A 21,089-nucleotide genomic window follows, 5' to 3' on the forward strand; every position below is an offset into this window, starting at 1 on the left:
GCCCCAGCAGATTCACGAGCCGTCCTCTCTGCGCCTCTCCATGTACTGTGTAGCCTTGCTGTAATCCGCCGGGCGCACTTCACTGAAGCAGCCGCCCGACTCCAGCTTCATTGGGAGGCGGAGTCGCGTCCCATGGCTGAAACCAAACGGACGCCGAAACCCATGTGGGTGAGAGCGGGGCAGTGTAGACAATATTTACGTGCTCCGTGAGATTGGGAATGACACTCAACACTTGCACCACCTGCCTTACATTGTAGTGCCGAGCAACAGCAAGAATCTCTCTCCTACAGCACAGCGATCCTCCCGACTGGCATTAGCCAGCCACCATGTTCCCCAACCACATGCCCCACTTCTTTCAGTGATTAAAATACAAAAAACACATCTTAAGAGAAAAATTGTCCTTCTTCTGAGCCAAACTTGACCGATCTAGGAACAGACCTAAAGACCTTTTCAACATCCTCAAACAACAAACTTCCTTGTTCCCTCACCACTCAATTAATGACTCTACTACCTCGTGCAATTGAAAAATGATACAACTTGGTCTGAAGTTGACCATATCCCTGAAGATGAAGTCATCAAATTACTAGCTTGCAGGAAGCCAACCTTGCACTTCTCAGAACCCCTTTCTGCCATGCTTGTCAAAAATCTCAACTACATCATCTTGCATGCATTGACCAAAATCAAGAATGCCTCCTTATTGAACGGCTCCATGCTAGCTTCCCTCACGTTCGGCCAAGTCAATCCCTCATCAAAAAAACAAACACTGACCCGAACGACCTTTAGAACTATAGACCTCTAACTAACCTCACTCTCCTTGCAAAAATCATCGAAACTTGTGTGCTGGCAAGCACAACTCAACTCCCACATCGAAAAATACAACCTGCACGACACCTTCTAATCAGGGGTCAGGAAAGGCTGCAGTACAGAGACTGTAATACTGACCATCACAGATGACCTACGCAGTTCTCTGGATGATGGCCAGGCCTGCCTCCTAGTCTTCCTAGACCTCTCAGCTGTCTTTAATACTGTCAACCACACCATCCACCAAAACACTCTCTCACAGCATGCTGGCATCAATGGAAATGTCCTTCAATGGTTTGCATCTTTCCTAAGCCAATGGTCACAGCCAATCAAACTAAACAACTACACCTCAAAAGCAACTCCAGTCTCACAAGGAAATCCTCAAGAGTTAATCCTGTCCCCTGCCCTTTTCAGCCTCTATATGGAGCCCCTTGAAACGATCCTGAAACAAGCAAAAACTGCCTATCACCTCTATGCAGAAGACACACAACTCTACATTAAAAAATCATCAACCAAAGACATCTAACACCTAATCCGAAGTCTTTCCACAGTACAATCCTGGCTAACCAACAACCACCTCAAGCCCAGCCCCAACAAAACTGAAGTCCTCCTCATCCAATTGAAAGGAAAGTCCGTTCCCATACACATTGGCTCAACAACCTCGATGCACTAAACTGCAAAGTATCCATCTCCAAGTCTGTCAAATCTCTGGGGATTACACTCGACATAAACCTGAGCATGAAAGAGAACATCCATGCATCCTCCAAAAGTGAATTCTACTTGTTGAAACACCTTAAAAAAATCAATTCCTTCCTCCCTAAAGAAGACCTAAAGACTCTGGTGCAATCCTTAGTCCTCTACAAGCTGGACTACGGTAACGCAATGATCGTGGGCACCCCGAATACACACCTTGCGCCCCTGACATCTACACTCCACACAGTGGCTACACTGAATGCAGCGGCCAGACTGCTGTCGGGGGAGAGTTGCTTTGAGCACGTTACTCCCACTCTCAAGGAACTCAACTAGCTACCAATCAAGGCAGGATGCATTTTTAAAACTGCGTGTATTACCTACAAAGCTTTCTACACAGAAAAACCAATCTACCTTGCAAACAAACTATGAAAAGCCGGCCAAAAGAGACCACTATGGAGTTCTAACAGTCTACTCCTGATGGAGTCCAAATCTAAGAAAGAAAAAATCCTCGCACCCGTTCCTTCGCTAGGAAAACTGCCAAAATCTGGAACTCACTCCCTCAGGACCTACGTGACAAACAATCATTCTATCGCTTCAGGATGAAACTTGAACTCTTTCTTCTCAATCGTTACCTAAACCCTCCCCTGCCAAGCCTGATGTCTGGGCTGGCTCCCCAGTCCTACACCCTTCAAATAAATCTGAGCATCACTGCCACGGGGAAAATCTGTGCCTCTCCTCGACCAGCCTCGGCAACATCCTTTCATATCTACCTCAGAACTTATATCCTACGGTATATCATACTCAACTACCTCAGGTGCTTATAGTCTACCGATACGATTGCCGTTCATATACCTCTTTTACAGACTGTCAATATAAGTTGTTATGTACTCAATATGTATCTTGTATAATTTGCTGCTGTGCTAACTCGGCAAAGTGCTCTAATGCCTTTGCATCTAATTCACGTTATCGCCCACAGATCCCACAGGCTATCGTACACTTCTTTTACATACTGTCACAGTGTATTTTTATTTACTACATTTGTAACTCGTGTATCTGGTACTGTGCTAACTCTGTGAGGCGTTCTGATGCCTTCTTGTCAGGTTCGGGCTATACAAAACTCAATAAATAATGAAATGCTCCATCAACAGAGGTCTTCTGACCCATGGTTAAGTCACATAGACTTTCCACTGAGGTGGCCCTATTCTGACAAGCCTCATTGGGCGGGACTCTGATTCTGCTCCCCAGCATCTTCAATGGCTTCTTTCAGCAATGAGTGTGGTACAGCCTGTACCACATTATGGATGAGTGAATCCCCCGTATCCCGGCCACCAGCCCCAGAGTCACTGGTTACCCTGAAGCTACTGAAGTCTGGTGGTACTTTGACACTCAAAGCAGCTTCAATGGTGCCCTCTGGTAGATAGCGCCGGCCTGCACTTGTGTCGTGACTATGTGCATCCATTTTGTCGCTGACTGCTGAGCTCTGACGTTCCTACGGCTAGTGATGCACTTGTGATACAAGAGTTGTGACTAGGAAGCGAATGCGGCCAGGTGTGAAATTAGCACATTAGTAAAATAATGTGTGGTATTTCTGGGTTAGGGTGGGGATTTGTATGTCTGTGTGCATGTGTGAATGAATGTGTGTGTGGGAGAGAGAAGGAGTGAGTGACTGTGATATTCATTAGTTCCTTCAGTGTCGAACAGTGCTCATTGTCCCTTGGTGCCATATGGTTAAAGCTGGTCTCTGGATTTCTGTGAACTCCCATATTAGTTCCTTCCATATTACTGATGTGGGGCACAGTGTAGGGCACTTCAGGTCACTCGCGCAATACTTGGCTTGTGTGATGTCCAGTTCATGAGTTGACCTCCACAAACAGTAGGGTGATCGGAGTCAAGTGAGGAGGAGGTCACGTGTACCGTAACATACCCCTTGGCCTGCACCTGACGCTGCACAGACGCACCCCTGACTACCAGTGCTTGTGATTCTTACCTTGGAGACCAGGGTTGGTAGCCTGTTCTCCCATGCCCAGGGGATGGCATCTATGCTGGCAGCAGATGAACAGAGAAACCATTGGATCCGGGAGAACAGACTTCCGCCATGTTGGAAGCCACTCAGAGAGGAAGGGGAGGCAAGTCATTTGAAGGGAGGCTAGATGGTAATCCATCAGAAACCAATGGAAATAGAGTAACAGGGTTAGGGCAGGGCCAAGCCTGCTACCAGCCAATCAGGTCCCCAAGAAGTGGGATGTTATGGTGGTTGTCCTTTTCCATATAACTCTCCCTCCCCAGGTCTTGGTCGGCGATGCTCAACAGACTCTGATGCATCCCCTTTCCCCCTACCCGGGGGGGGTGGGGGAGAGTTGTGTATGATAAGAGGAAGGAGGGAGATGGTGCAGACCAGGAGAACATGCTGTGATGCATTCACCTTCATCCTTGCTGGCCTCAGGAGCTAGGACCATTCTAGGCCACTGGGGCCCCAGGAATAAAGGGGTGCGGAAACTGGACAATGGGGCCCCTCCTCAAGTAATCTCCAGGAGAGGAGAAAGGCTATCAATGCCCGCCCTAGGGCTGATGATCAAAGGAGAGAGGGAGAAGGATGATTATGACAACAGTGCACCTACTAGGACTTGAGGGACATAAATGTTCCTTCATGAAGGAACGAAGGACCTAAGAGACTCTTTCCTCCGCCCTCTATTCTTGTACCACCTGAAATAGGATGCATACGATTCACTATTACTTGTAATCAAGATCACCTTGTGCATCACAGACCTCCTGGCAACCCCATTCTCATTCACAGTGTCTTATAACAGCCCCTGGCCTCCTTCTGCCCTATGCTGCTTGTTAGATATCTTCTGTTTACTGGTGCCTTATGATGTTATTGATACTTTTGCTGGCATCCAGTGGTGGTTGGTCTGTTGGCCTCTTACAGTGTTACTTGTTCCCTTGCTGTCAAGCAGTACTTATTGATCCATTAGTGACGTGAAGTGTTGTAAGATATCTTCTGTTTACTGATGCCTTCTGATGTTATAATGGGCCCGATTCACAGAACTAACTTAAGACAAAATCCTAAACTTACTACTTTTGGTATTCACAGAAGTTAGGATTTTGTCTTAAGTTTGTCTTAAGACAAACTTAAGACAAACTTAGGACAAACTTAAGACAGACTTAAGACAGACTTAAGACAGACTTAAGACAAACTTAAGACAGACTTAAGACAGACTTGAAGTGTTTGTTAGGTGTCTTCTGTTAACTGGTGCCTTTTGGTGTTATTTATTGTTTTGCCGGCATACAGTGGTGGTTGGTCTATTGGTCTTTTACAGTGTTACTTGTTCCCTTGGGGTCTAGCAGTATGTATTATTCCAGTAGTGAACTGAAGTATTTGTTCTTATCTTGGTGTCCTACAGTATTCATCAATCTCTTGTTATTTTGTATCTCAGATCTTCAGTCTCTACTATATCAGGCAGGCTCAATCTATGTTGAAATGTAGAAAGCGAACACAGATGCACTGGGGACATAGAACAAGTGTATTAAAGCCAGCAAGATGGCTCAGTGAGCTAAGCACTAACAAATGCACTGTTCTGGAGGTCATGAGTTTGCATCCTGGCAAAGAAAACACAGGGTCATTTTAACTAGTAAAGTGGCAAAGCGTGTCATTAAGCCAAGAAGGCTAACGACATGCTCTGTCACTTTGGAAACGCAGGGCTGCTCCATGTTTAAAAGAATATGGTGCAGCCCTGCATTTCCCCCAATGCAGGCACCCTTGCCTAATAGCGCAAGGATGTCTGCATTGCAGGGGAAGATTGTCTATGTACAGGAAGGTGTTCCTTCCTGCACATAAACAATCTTTAAATGGCGTTTTGTAACTTCTATGTGTGCTGCTCAATGCTCAATGATTGTTATGTGCAGGAAGGGATACCTTCCTGAATATAGACAATCAACGGCCTTTTGCTGTTTCTATGTGTGCTGCACAACAAAGCACACATACAAAACAGCTAAAACTAGTGCGCATGTTTAAAGTCCAGGTTTTCCCTGGTCTTAATTTTGGCGCTGTCCCATATTTACGCTGCCTTTGTAAATATGGATCAGCGTCAAAATCAATGGGTGTTGCCGTGGAACACTAAGTCCAGCCTGAAAGTGTGCCTTATTTACAAGGCTGCGTTAAGCCACGTTAAGTGGTTTAACACTGTCTTGTAAATAAGGCGAAGCCCATATTGCCACAGAACGGGATGTTCCTGTGGCGATGATCCTGTGGCAATAGGGGCTTGTAAATATGCCCCTGAGTTTCATAAATTGGATATTAGTAAATTCTGTTATTAAAAGTGCAAGGTGTGGTATGAGCTACTAGATGAAGATTAAAGTTGTGTGTCGGTCGCACTCCTTCGTGTAACTTTCAATTACTGTGTGATTCTTTCACTATGTTTTCGGTGCTGTGGGATCTTCTCCCCAGATCAAGAGGGATGTGGCTTAAGACTGAATTTCCAATTCCTTCCCCAGTGGAAGGTGAATCCCAGTATGCACTCTTTCTACTTCAAACTGTAATAAGTTAAACCACGAATGTCTGTTGATCAATAAACTGTTTTATTTCACAGTCTCCAATTGATTTTGTTGCTTCAAAAAATATTCATTGATTTCATAATTCAGGTTTGTTTAAAACCTCTTCATGTGGATAAGCTCCAATGTTGTAAACATGATTCCATATTGTCAATATAAATATTTGGGTTACAGGGATGAATCCCAATGCATTTCGGGGTCTCCCTTCGTCAGGGGATACTCCCTATAAACAAAATGACCATATATTAATGATATCCGCACAAGAATGTAACGAGAACAAAAAGCTGATAGCATAACAACAGAGCTTGGGTTTTTACGTGAACAGTAACCAATTGCCACAGATCTAGTGCGATGTAGACGTAAATGATGTCTAATACAGTGAACGTAAATTACTGAAACATTCACGGTGGCCGATGTGGCGTGAACTATAAAACAAATTAAAACAATGTGATGAAAAACTCTACGAAGTGCCGGTAAATGGTTATTGCCGTGTGCCTGCGTGTGTATCATAACCACGGGTTCTTTAAGAGATGTGCCGGAAATTAATTCAAGAGCGTGTTAAAGATTCCGGTTTGAATAACTGGTTATGTCTGCGTAAGTGACTCTTTTATTATAATTATAATTAAAAGGAATCTTATCGTGTGGTATCTAATCCGCGCCGCTGCGGTGCATACCTGTGCAAAACCCGTTCCTCGTTCGTAGCGATTCCGCGTTCCGTAACCGTTGGGATCAGCTGTGTTCCTTGTGTGCCCCGGAAGTAAATATGTGCGTGCGAGAGAAACTCATGCGAAGATATAGAAGAAAGACTAGAACCCAAACTTAGTGATACGGGTGAATGTCTACAGCGTGAAGTTATGATAACTCAATAAAAAATAAAGAATGTCTGCTGAATTAAAAAAACAATAAATTACGAAATACCATCATCAGAAAATGCATTTTAAATCTGAAAAAATTAATTGATTAAATCTGAAAAAAATTAAATACAGTCTGTTAATCACAAATGCACCCCTGCACATTGATAAGTAGTTACAAATAACAATTATATTCCACCCGGTCATTCAGACCCTACTAGATGAAGAAGCATTGGCAAAAGCCAATATGTCTTGCCTTTTGACCAACAGCAACTCTCCCAGGAGCTCAGCCAGAAGGAACTCCTTGGAAGTGGAAGGGAGTTCAGTGGAGACTCTACAGTAAGAGACTCTTTTCCTGCTGTGCTCGTGTTTGCCCCTTCCTAAAGTGGTTGCGGAATAGAGAGGCAATATGTTGCCATTCACTCGGCCATTAATCAGTGGAGGAAGTGGGATGGCCCATTACCCCATGCTGCATGCGGTTGGAGGCAGCAGCAAAATGAATGCCACTGAATCAGGCCATTAGATGAAGAGGGCTGACTGAATGCCTCCCTTTGCATGTCGTTTTTAAAGAATGTATTTTCTGTTGTGGCTCCCTGTCGATCTTGTCTACAGTGCCTATTGCATTAAATCTTGCTCTGTACCTGGTACCATAGGAAGACCTCTACGTCCCATGTGCTGCCATGCCTACCTTTCAGAAATGTCTGGGAATCCTGTGTTGCTGTCACAAATGAACATTTCTGCAGGGATCATAGGGTGGGCGTGGAACTGCCTCACACAGTGAGCAGTTATTTTCCCACAAACCTCCTGGCATGGAAAAACATAGACGATTGTGCAATCTGCCTTCTAGATCAGCTCTACACTCAGCATCCTCGCCAGAAGACCAGGCGTTGATGACAAAGAGCTTCCCAAATTCCCACCAAGTGCTCTGTACAATGATGGTGGAACCAGACTCCACGCAGAGACTGAAATAACGGAAATAATGTCTCCATGTGCAGAATCCATCGCACAATGCCAGACACCCAACCTAACATACCTTCCATTTTTAGAACCACAGATCACAGAACAGAGTGTGCTTAGCATCTGAAAACAATGTAAGCAGAGAGATGGACACAGCTCTGCACAGCAGGATGTGTGAACAACACCACACATACTTTGCGCCTATTAAGCAGTAGCGGCTGTTACTGACCGCGGGTGGTGAGACTGAGGAGGGGTGTAAAGGGGGAATACTAAAAAGAATTGACTTACCTGGGTGCCGTTGTCTTCTGGCGCAGTGACAGAAAGCGCACAGCCTCCCAGAATCCCGCGTCCAATCACAACACTGCCTTACAGCAGCTTTGTGTTTGGTCTAAGCACTGTGGTTCGGCGCTCAGACAGGGGCTTGGGGGCTGGGCATGTTCCCCACCAGGATGTGTAATGCAGCCTGGTGGCAAAGATGGAAAGTGCGCATGACGGTTTGGCCGGCCCAAGAGAGCCGACCAAGCAGTCATGCGCACCCAGGGAGTGTGCTTAACACTCCTGCCCCCTGCACTGTCCAGCCCAGCTCCACCTGCCCCGTCTGGCACTCAAGCAGGAAGGAAAACGAAAATGATAACAACACTCGTTATTACCATTTTTGTTTTCCTATTTACGCTGCTGGCAGAGCAGTGGGGCGACGCTCCTCCGCCCTAGCGGAGGATCCGCTGCTGCCATTAAGTTGCTCCTCGTGTGACATAGCTTGCTTTATATTTTGCCACTGTCCATAAACAGCCCCTGCAGGAGTTTCAGTAGGTGGGGATTGGACAGTATGCCGCTGCACAGCCATTGCAGCCCTCTTGAGGAACTAAGTGGCAACGGGAGCCTTCTCCCGCCATTGTGCAGGACATTATTGAGTCCTTTTCTTAAAAAAAAACCCTTTGGCAGTGTTCCAGGCAGTTGTTAAGGTTTTAAAAACTTTTAGAGCAGCACTGGAATGCTTCTGGTTCATGTGCAGACATCGCAGCGACGGCTCCGGTATCAGGGGACTGCACTTGGGCATAACATATGTATTTGTAAAGTGTACGTTCACCCAAGGGTTTCTTAGCACTCTATAACAGGTGTTTATTTTTTGCCCAACTCAATGGTACTCAGTTTATCGACCTCAGAAGGATGAAAGGCTGAGTGGACCAGCTGGAATTTGAACCTGTGATAATGAGGTAGAAGACAAGCCCAGACAGTGGGGGCACCACTAAGCCACTAAACCTGGCATTAGGTGGAACGATTCGCTGGGGCCAGCCCAGAACAGAGTCTTGGCAAGAATAGATGTCAGAACTGGAATCAGTCTGGTTTCACCTGACGTCAGCACTGAATATAATTGCGGGTGTGCCCAAATTTTCAGGGCATTCCCCCATTGCCCTCCACAGGGAGTAGATTTGCTCACAGTCACAGGAAACCCTTCTAATGAGTAAATGTTTCATATAAACGGCGGCTATAGTGAACTACAAAAATAGTTTCACACTTGTACAAATACGTCTGCCGGCACGTGAAAGTGAAACCTACAGGTGCAAGTAGCTTTGTGTATGTCAATTATTGCAGCGCTCTCGCGCCAGGAGAACCGCGGCTCTCCTCGGATCCGACTTCCGGAGCCCGCGCGCTTTATGCAGCCGCGGTCGGTAGTAGGAGTACCTGCAGGGCGGTGACATGGGGAGGGGGAGGGGCATGGTGGGGGGTAGTAAACTATGGATTACGGAGGTTTACAGGTAAGTTAACATATAAATTGATAAAACGAATTTCGTTGCATCCACTGCATCGCATTTGGGGATGCAGTGCACGCAACAAAATTTGTTTTATTAATGTATATGTTAATTTACCTGTAAACCTCCGTAATCCATAGTTTACTACCCCCCACCCTGCCCCTCCCTCTCCCCACGTCACCGCCCTGCAGGTATTCCTACTATCGACCGCGGCTGGCTTTATGTCATTGATTCCGCGGATCCCTAGGTCCCGACTTCCGGAGCCCGCCCTCCTCCGAGCACGTGCTCTGTCCCTCGCGCCCAGCTGCGCCTCCACAGCCTCGGGCTGAGCCTCCACCTCCCAGGCGGGCTCGGGGCTCTCTCACGCCGGGAGCCAGCAGGGCCCTGGCCGGGGGAGCGCGGAAGAAGCTGCTTCTGATTACTCAGCTGGAAACGCTTCATCAATCTCGGCTGGTGCCAAAAACAGGAGAAACGGGTCCCAGAAGCTTTGACAGTGGGAGGAACGGGCTTATTAATTCTGCTGCTCTGCTGCAGGGCTTTGTGGAGCTGCAGGTTGTGATGCGAGGGTTGAGCAGCTCTCTGTGGTGGATCAGCGCTCTTGCTAGCGCTCACCTGCGCGGATCCACCCCCCTGAAGGAGTAAAGGTGTGCATCTTCATCCTGTACTGACTTCTGACCATCTAGAATTTAATTACAGGTAAAGTCATCACCGCCTGATCACTGGGGACAGGCAGGTGTGTTGTGCTGGGAAACCTGTGAGGTGTCATCTGCGGGAAAGCTACTAATGGTGTCTACTGGACTCAAGCGCGGCCTAGTGATTTCTTTTTTAAGTTCAAGAAAAGGTTTATTGAAAAGATTATTATGATCATAAAAACAATACTTCATAAGGCCTAGTGATTTCTGATCATTTGACTAGAGCATGATATGATGGTAGCAACACTGTAACCACACATGCCACGGACCAGCATCCTACCAGTGTTGTCACACCACCCTCCCCCTTGCGGCTGGTTCTGCATGCTCGCCCTACCCACTGGACCACCTTGCTCTACCTTCCTGTGTGCCCACAACCATCACCGCACCACAGGACAGCCTCCCGGAGTCAGGCTTCCTTTCAAAGGCATGAAGCCACAAACATTCCACAGCCCACAGGCACTGCTAACAAGCAAGCTGGGCTTCTGTCGGTCCGAGTCCGACCCAATCTCAAGCGGACCAGTTGTCTAGCAGTCTGGACTGACGCTCTAGCAGCAGCTGCTGGAGGTCATTGGTCTGACCTCTCTTAACTGTGCCTTTCATGGAGTGGACTAAAGAACCGAATGCCATTTGATGTCTTATGTCAGCATCACTAATAACACGCCTGTAGATTACGAAACCATATAAAAACAGCCATGCATTTTTATTACCGTTTTGTTAAGCGCTCAGGGCAATATTTATATACTTCTCAGGGGGGCATAACAAGGAGAAATATCTTTATTTTTCCTAGTTACTTCCTCTTACTATGTGTTCTGCATTCTACAGCACACAGAGAAAGAGGAATATGCCTCAGGGTTGTTTTGGCGCAGGAAGGTGCCCCTTCCTGCACAAAAACCATCCTGCATGCAGCTCAGGCACCCTTGCACCGTGGGGCCTGTGTTGGCACTCCTGCCCTTTCCCTGTAAAGCAGCGCAGCGAGGTGACTTGCTGTGCTGCGTTGCTTTTTATTAAATATGCCCTTCATTTCGATGTTTTATTTCAAGATCACTCAAGCCCTGTGAGTGTCAGTAATTGCACCAAAGTTGCAAGGTTAAGACAGAACAGTAGAATCTGGAATCTTCCATGAAAATGCTCCACGCTGCTCACCAGTGTGTGTGCACGGACCCTGCACAAGTGAGGCAAGTGCACAGATTCTGAGCGCAATGTTTGTGGTCCTGCTGGGTGAACTAACAATGGCTGTCGGGAGAGCAGCCAACCAGTGCACGTGACACACACATTGATCACTCTACATGCCCCATAGGAGAGAGAGCCCTACAGGAGAATCTTAATATTATTAGAGCACACATACATAAGGTCAAAGGTCACTGTGTACGAGTACTTCGGGCCGTTTTACAAGAAAGTGATGCATCTATAGAGATGCATCACTTTACTTGCGCCACCCTGAATAACGCTTGCGCCACCATGGATGCGCCGTATCTGCAATACGGCGCACCATGGCGGAAGGATTGACAGATGCGTCAGAAATTCTGACGCATCTGTTGTGGCAAAAGTCACGCATTGCTGGAGTCGTGTCGCAAGCACGACGCAACTCCAGCAATGCATTTTGTGGCCTATTCCCACTACACTACATCACTCCTTACGCCTGCTTCAAGCAGGCGTAAGGTTTTGACGCAATGGCGTCCTAAAAGTGACGCAGTGAAATCTTGTAGATTTCGATTTAACTGCGTCACTTTTACGAGGCTGTCCTGCGTACATTATACCTGATGCAGGTATAATGTGACGCAGGGCTTTACAACATGACGCATCTCCCTAGATGCGTCACGTTGTAAATAGGGCACATTGTTTGCACCGCCGTTGCGTCAAAAAAAGTGACGCAATGGCGGCACCAGGAGACGCAAGGATCTAATAAATCTGCCCCTTTCCTATTTATTGGACAAGCACTAGGCCTGCTTTAACCCTGCCATCTCTTCCCACTCAGTCTTCTGACAGACAGGTAGACATGACATAAAGTAAACTAGCCACTGTCAGGTCAATGGTCAAGGTGTGGGAGTTGTGGACCATTGATGGAGACTAGTCTAGGCACTCATTGCACCTGCTCTGGCTTTTCCTGAATACTTTTCCTGTTAATATAATATAATATAATATAAAATAATATAAAATAATATAATATAAAATAATATAATTAATATAATATAATATAAAATAATATAAAATAATATAATATAAAATAATATAATTAATATAATATAATATAATATGAAATAAAATATAATATATATGACACCGTATAAAGTCAGAGCTCACCGTGCTGTGGCCCATAATACTTAAAAGAAGCCACAAAGGGCGTCCTACCGACACCTGCTGTCCTCTGTTTCCTATTTTCTACTGACAAGTGCTGGGTCTGAACCAAAAGTAGACGTAACATAATATGTATCAGGCCCTATAAATAAAAAGTGAATATATGGTGGTCTCAGGGTCTTAAGTGAAACCACCTGGTGAATTCTCCAGCCCCGCCTTCCCTTACTTTCCCACTTCCTGCTCTAACCCTTGGATGTGAGCCAATCGGAAGACAGAACACAACGTGTATCGGGTTCTGTCCTGGCACGGGGCTGGCCGGTTTGAAGCCTGACTGTGCCACATGTGGCCAGGTGTTGGCTAAAAGATCCGTCAGTGGGAAGCCGTTCTCTGCCAGGGCCCGAGGCCTGCGGAAACACCCTGCCAGTGCCAGTCCAGCCACACTTCAGCACCGTGAAATCCCTCCGCAGTTCATGGTTCTTGTCTCCGCTCTACACCTGTTTGCCTTTTTCTTTTGCCTTCTGGCAGGATGTTTGGGTTGGCAGAGACCTGTGTGCAACCTGTGTGCCGCTGTTAGGAGGGATTAGCACCGCCAGAAAAGGCAACCACTGATTACATAGGCACACGTGCACCCATGAACATACTGGCACGTGCGCAAACACGCACTCTTGTCTTGCCTACACCCACATGAACTCTCTCTCTCTCTCACACACACACACACTCTTTCCCCCTCCCTCTAAAGGAATAAGAAGAAAACAAGAAACAGATTTGTTTTGTTCAGAAATCAAAAGTGAACAATGTTCCTTTTCCACTGCTCACAGCCAAGCCCACAGCGCAGAGTGGTTCCTCATGTGGCCATGTGTGCTCTGCGCCAACGACCAAGCGCCTGGAATGACTGGCCAGCAGCTATGAGGCGCTCCATTGTTCATGGTGGAACAGCCCATTGTTTACAGGGCGACGCCCAGGCTGACTCACACCTGCACCAGCCCCTGGCCCGATCCATGCTTCCATGTCCATCGACACAACAATGGCGGCCCACATACAGGCTCACCGGTGGAAGAACATGTGGCGAGCTCGCCGTCCGCACTGTGTTGTGCCCGGCAGAGTTCTCGACGTATGTTTAAATCTCATATGACAAACCAGCTCTGTCACTCTACACATATGTAGATATCAGTAAAACATGAACACATGTGGAAGCTGCTAATGCCTGCCTAGAAGGATGCATGAGTGCTCTGCGTGTTCTGTGGAACAGATGAATACACAGCCTTCCTCTCCTCTCAGCACCATCAGATATATTTATTCATTTATAAAGTTTTATATAGTGCGAACATGACCCTTGCGGGTATCAGAGCGCTTCACAAAGGTTCAGGAAAGATGCGACAGAATAAACAACAACGGGGCATATTATCAAGCACGGCGTTAAAATTATCGCCGCTTTAGCGGCAGAAAACTGCGGCTAAAGCGGCGATAATGGGCTTGATGATATGCCCTTGAGAATTCCCATAGAAGCCCATGTTGACACCAGAACATGGGCTTCTATAGGAATTCACAAGGGCATATTATCAAGCCCATTATCGCCGCTTTAGCGGAAGTTTTCTAAAGCGGCGATCATTTTAACGCCGGATCTTGATAATATGCCCCAACATACTTCAAGGGGTAACAGCATCACCTGAGAGGGAGAGACCACCTCAGGGCCCAAAACGACAAAATCCAAAATAAGAACGTAACATGCAAGTAATGATCGTGGGTGAAAACTCTCTGACGTAGAGGGTCCGGGAGTAGAGTTTGTGAGTTCGAGAGCAGAGGTTTGTTCGACAGTACAACTTCAACTTCTTTCTTGAATGATGCAGTTGAGGGGTTGAGTCTGATTTCAGGGGGTAGGGCATTCCAGATTATCGGGGCACTACCGGAGAAGGCTCGGTTATATGCTTTCTTAGAAATCAAACAATCAAGCAAAGAACCCTCCCTTCGTGATAGGAGGCGCACTCCCTGCACAGTATTGTCACGCTGATTGCATGGTCTGCCGGAGCTCCAGCAAGACTTAATTTGTGATAATTACTTGTTTTCCCTGCCCAGTGTTGTGCGTGTCTGGGGGCAGGGTGGCAGTGGTGTGGTAAAAGTCATCTTTTAGATGTTCTATAGGACAAGACCTGCTGATAACAGGTGAATCTGGACACAGACCGTGCCACCAGAATCCTGCTTCCAAGTTCCAATTCATGAATGCCCAAGTTCAGCAGCCATGGCACCTCGGGCACTCCCGATGATACACCCCTTCAAGTGGATGTGGCAGTTGTGAGAAGGGAACGGGGGTTACGGCCCATGGAGTGAACCTAAGTTGTCACTGTCTGTGTGTGTCGGGAGGCGGGCGGTGAAGCCCATGTCTGGGGGCTCCTCTGTCCTTCAGGAACATTCCTCAACTTCCCAAACAACCCACATTTTATTAAAAACCTAGGGCTCCATTTTTTGCGCATCGCTATTAAGAAATCGCAAACACCTATTTGACACATTTAGTAATTCCTAATGCGGTCGCAATTGACCTACCTCATTAATATTAATAAGGCAGGTCACTATTTGCGACCCATTGGAAATCGCTAAAAACACAGGGATGGTGGCCTACTGGGGTCAGCACACCACCATGTCTGTGATTTCTTTTAAATAAAGCAATGCTTTTTTTATATACAGCCCATCCAAAGGAAAACGTGGTGCATTTCAAAAAGAAATATGAAACGTTTCAGTTTAATTTTTTAAGAGTAGGCAGTGGTCCGAGTGACCAGTGCCAGCCCTTAGAAAATGTTTTTGCCACCATTCACAAAGGAGAAGAGGGTCCCCATAGAACCGCATCCCATTTTCTAATCGGTTACCACCAACCTGAAGTTGTGGTAAAATGTGAATGTTTTGCGAACGCATTCCGGTTGCAAAACATTCTTACATACACTTGCGAGTCACTATTAGGAAGTGATGCCTTTAACACGCCCCTTTCTAATACCGACTCGCCTACCCATTTTGGAATTTAATAGGTTACCGAATTGCAAAATGGGTTTGGTACATAGGAAAATGAATTTTTCCAGTCATAAATGTCCTGATCTGCAAAGCAAGCTTTTTGCAAGCGGAAAAAACCTACATACACGTGGTCCATAGATTCCAAAATATAGACTGCGAAATTCTCAACTTAGCATAAATGTCTACCTTAAAAAATGTCAGCCTGCATTTGAAGATGACAGGACTGGAGAGTAATACATTATTCCAGTAAGTTGGGCTGGTTTTAGGAAATCGATTCGATTTAGGCTCAAGTATTTGTAGGGAGAACCTTATGTTAGGCCCTTATTTGGGCAGCCGATATCATATAGAGTGTATGCTTCTGCAAAGTATGTTTTTGCAGCATACCTTTTCACTCGGACCGAATATTCCAATACCTGAGCCTGGGAGGGCAGGCAAGAACAGGCTAGGTTTAATTTAGAATCTGGACCAAAGCTACAAGGCTTTACTGTGTAAAGGAACCTGCGGGGGGTGGGAGTTTGAAGGTGACTTTGAGCATTGGGAAACTATGAAAAGTGGCAGAGCAACATAAATGAAAGTAGAACCAGATTTGGGGGCAAGAACTTTCATATGTTTGCCTCAGTGAGTCCATTTGTTGAGAGTTCAAGCATTAAGGGGGTCATTTACCCCTTGATGGGCAACCAGCCACCGTGGCACGGCAGCAGAGTGTCCATCCACCATAATTAGACATCCCCATGCAAGGATCTTTGTTCCTTCAGAGGACCCTCCAGTGCGGCAACGCACTGAAGGCCCAGCAGTTTACAGAGTGGCCACCTTGGTTTTTTAAAATTGTTTCTGCCTGGGAATCTTTTGGGGATTGTTTTTACTTTATTGAAATAAAGTCCCAAAGCAGAAGTTTGTTTCAGTAAATCAAACAAGCATTGGCAAAGCCGATAGGTCTCACCTATGCAAGAGTAATTTGGCTTTGCCAATGTGCTTTATCCATGTTGTTCACCAGAATGGCTGTTATTCAGCATAGCTAAAGGTAAGTGTTGTAGAGGAAAGTGGCATGGAGTAGAGTGACAAAGAGTGGAGTAGAGTTTTCAAAGAGTGGAGTAGATTGGTGATGACTTGAGTAAATTGGATACAAGTGGAGTAAGTTTGCGACAAGTGGAGTAGATTGGCGATGTGTGGAGTACATTGATGACGAGTGAGTTAGAGTGTTGTGGAGTGTCATGGACTGGAGTGTTGTGGTGTGCCGTAGAATAGAGTAGAGGGGTGTAAGGTGGAGTGGTGTAGTGTGGAAGGGAGTGGAGTGGAGGGGCAGAGAGTGGAGGGGGATAGAAATGAGTAAAGTTTTGTGGTGTGGAGTGGCATAGAGTGAAGTGGCGTATAATGGAGTGGTGTAGAGTGGAGTAAAGTGGTAGAGTGGGGTAGTGTAGTGTGGAGAGATGTAGAGTGGAGAAAAGTGGTATAGAATGTCATAGAGTGGAGTAGAGTGATCTAGATTGAAGTGGCATAGGGAGTCATAGAGTGGATTAGAGTGCAGTGGAGTGTAGTATTGTGGCATAGAGTGTAGTGTCGTAGAGTGAAGTAAACGGTTGTAGAGTCAATTGGAGTGTTGTAGAGTGGAGTGTCATAAAGTGTAATTGTGTATGCATGGTGTGGTAGCACACTATCATTGCAGACAACACATTTTCAATTGAAATGGCCATTACATTTGCAAATACATTTTTCTGATTAAACTATACAGTGCACAAATGATAACGTGTGGAAATGGCATCACTTAATGTACTGATTTGTTTTGATTGTATTCAAATATTTGTTCACTGCACACACCAGAATTGCAACAAAAAAGTGCTTAATTTGTTCTTTCCTAAATGATATATTCTGAAATGTTAGCACAGTTCATTTAAAGACATTTACATTTTGCTGTGTGCTAAAAAACACATTTTCTTTCCTAGTATTCAGCAAGATTGTCACATAAATCCTCTCACTTTGAAGTAAGGGAAAGAAAAGTAAACATCAAACTCCCTGGAAGATACAGCCTGACATTTGACCTTTGTCTTTGAATGCACAGCAAACGTGTCACCATAAGAACAAGATTCACAGCCAGGACTGTTTACAGAATGTGGAGACTCGTGGAAGAAAACATGGAAAGCTGGTGAACAAGCTCTGTTCCACTCTAGACAGCCTAACAGCAGTGGCTGGTGTGGGGGCGGAGAGAAGGGGTGTAAACAGACAACAATACACATTAAAAAAAATACAAAGAACTTATTGCCGCCTGACGCTCTTTTCCGTGTCCTCGCTGCCTCGCAGGCTCTGGATGCGGTCTACTTCTTCCTCCCGGCGCTCTCCTGACTGACCCAGGCAGAAAGGGAAGGACTTTTGCCCTAGCGCAATGTAAAACGAGCCAATCCTCGAGCTGTGCTGCAGCTCCAGGATTGGTTGGACCAGGCTAACCTAGTGCTCATTTTGACGCTGGGGGCCTGCAGCTGCAATCCTTCAGCTGTTTCTGAGCCCCTGGATTGCAGGCTCTGAAGTGCGCAGGTCAGATTGGTCGGCTGTTGGCAGCCGGCCAATCTCACATGCGTACTGGCAGGGGGCTGCATTGCTAGTGCAATTGCAGTAATCAGCCCCACCCCCTGCCATCGCGCTGTAAAAGCGCGAGCCTGGGACACATTAATAAAATGGTATTTATTACTGTTTTATTAATGTGTGTGTCTGATGCACTCACAGCGGGCGGGGCGGGGGGGCGCTCCTCCGTCACAATGGAGGAGCCACCGCAGCCGCCTAAAACAAATGAAGACAGCAAATGGAAAGCCAGAAATTGTGAGTTACTAACCACAAGGCCAATAGTAAGGAAGGGGTGGGATGAATTCCCAGGGAAGCTTTCAGAATGCCACAATAAGTCTTTTTGCTGCGCTGTCTGGTAGACTTCGACCTAAAAAAGTCACTGACCTTACCGTGCTTGGTGTTTTCTTTCTGCTAGTCAGGCCCACAACCTCACATAGCAGTCTCGGCCGGGGAATACCGTGATCCCCTGTGACTCAGCCCTGCGGTAGATGGGCTACTGGATTAAAGGTTTCCAACAGTAGAGGCAGGGGAGGCGTCACTGTCAGAACCTGGGGCTTCTCCCACCTCTAAATAGGACTGGTGAGCTGATCCCCAGTGACTTAAGGCAGGGGCCTCACCCTACCAGTCTTTAAGAGAAACCCTTTGTCTTAATTCTTGCTTTCTGTTAGATGAAAGTTCATGTCTTCCAGATGAGCAGTTTGTTGACTGCATTTTTGAGAAGAGGAGCAAACCGAATGAATACATTTCTGTTCCATATTATGAACTAAGGTGATTTGTGTCTAATGTGGACCCAAGATCTCTTGGGATCAGTGAAGGGAGATGAAAGAAGTGTCTGTGAAATGAGACACTGTATGAGTATTACAGGAGCACGGCTGAGACAGTTGGGTGAGGACCATGACTGACTGAGCATTGATGCTTGAGAGCTCTGGTGAGTGAGAGATACATGTGACAGGAAGGATGTAAGAGGTGTTTGAGAGGGTCTATGGTTTATTGGTGGGTATGGTGTCATCTGCTAGCTGTGGGTAAAGGTGCTACTGTGGTCTGATTTGTCAGAATGCCTCTCATTACTGCAGCAGGCACTGTGCAGGATGCAGCTGTCATTACTGCAGCAGGCACTGTGCAGGATGCAGCTGTCATTACTGCAGCAGGCACTGTGCAGGATGCAGCTGTCATTACTGCAGCAGTCAAAGTGCCAGATGCAGCTGCTATTACTGCAGCAGGAGCGGTGCTGGATGCAGCTGTCATTACTGCAGCAGGAGCGTACCGGACTCAGCTGTCATTACTGCAGCAGGAGCGTACTGGACGCAGCTGTCATTACTACAGCAGGAGCGGTTCTGGATGCCGCTGTCATTACTGCAGCAGGAGCGTACTGGACCCAGCTGTCATTACTGCAGCAGGAGCGGTTCTGAACATAGCAGGCATTACTGCAGCAGGAGCGGTTCTGGATGCAGCTGTCATAACTGCAGCAGGTGCGGTGCTGGACGCAGCTGTCATTACTGCAACAGGTACTGTGCAAGGCCCAGCTGTCATTACTGCAGCAAGTGCTGTGCAAGGTGAAGCTGCCATTACTGCAGCAGTCAAAGTGCCAGTTGCAGCTGCTATTACTGCAGCAGGTGCCGTGCTGGACGCAGCTGTCATTACTTCAGCAGGTGCTGTGCAAGGCGCCGCTGTCATTACTACAGCAGGAGCGGTGCTGGATGCAGCTGTCTTAATTGCCGCAGGAACGGTGCTGGATGCAGCTGTCATTACTGCAGCAAGAGTGGTGCTGGATGAAGCTGTCTTAACTGCAGCAGGTGCGGTGCTCGTTGCAGCTGTCATTACTGCAGCAGGTGCGGTGCTCGTTGCAGCTGTCATTACTGCAGCAGGTGCAGTGCTGGATGCAGCTGTCTAATCTGTAGCAGGTCTGGTGCCAATCACAGCTGCCCTTTTTGCAGCAGGTACTGTGCTGAATGCAGCTGTCTAATCTGCAGCTGGTCTGGTGCCAATCACAGCTGCCCTTACTGCAGCAGGTACTGTACTGGACGCAGCTGTCTAATCTGCAGCTGGTCTGGTGCCGATCACAACTGTCCTTACTGCAGCAGGTACTGTGCTGGACGCAGCTGTCTAATCTGCAGTGGGTCTGGTGCAGACCGATCAAAGCTGTCCTTACTGCAGCAGGTACTGTGCTGTACGCAGCTGTCTAATCTGCAGCAGGTCTGGTTGGTGCTGATCACAGCTGTCCTTACTGCAGCAGGTACTGTGCTGGATGCAGATGTCTAATCGGCAGCTGGTCTGGTGCCAATCACAGCTGTCCTTACTGCAGCAGGTACTGTGCCAGACAAGCATTCTTTACTGCAGTAGGAACTGAGCAGGTACTGTGCAGGACACAGCTTTTATTACTACAACGTGCACTATGCTGGACACAGCTGTCATTACTGCAGCTGTCAAAGTACCGGATGCAGCTGTTATTACTGCAGCAGGTGCAGAGCTGGTCACAGAATTCTTTACTGCAGCAGGCACTGTGCAGGATGCAGTTGTCACTTCTGCAGCAGGCACTGTGCAAGATGCAGCTGTTATTACTCCAGCAGGTACTGTGCAGGACACAGAATTCTCTTCTGCAGCTAGTGCTGTGCTGGATGCAGCTGTCATTACTGCAACACCTGCAGTGCTGGACGCAGCGGTCTTTACTGCAGCATGTCTGGTGCCAGCCACAGCTGTCATTACACAGCACTGTGCAGGGTGCAGCTGAATCAGTGCAGCAGGACAGTGCTGGACAGAACTGTCTATATTTCAGTAGGTGCTGCGGTAGATGCAGCTGTTATTACTGCAGTAGGCACTGTGCTGGATACAGCTGTTATTCATGCAGCACACACTCTACCGGATGCAGCTGTCATTACTGCAGCAAGTGCAGAGCTGACCGCAGCTGTCTTAACTGCAGCAGGTGTGGTGATGGTCACAGCTGTCATTGCTGC

This window comes from Triturus cristatus, chromosome 2_2, assembly GCF_964204655.1.
Source record: "Triturus cristatus chromosome 2_2, aTriCri1.1, whole genome shotgun sequence".
NCBI classification, from domain to species: Eukaryota; Metazoa; Chordata; class Amphibia; order Caudata; family Salamandridae; genus Triturus; species Triturus cristatus.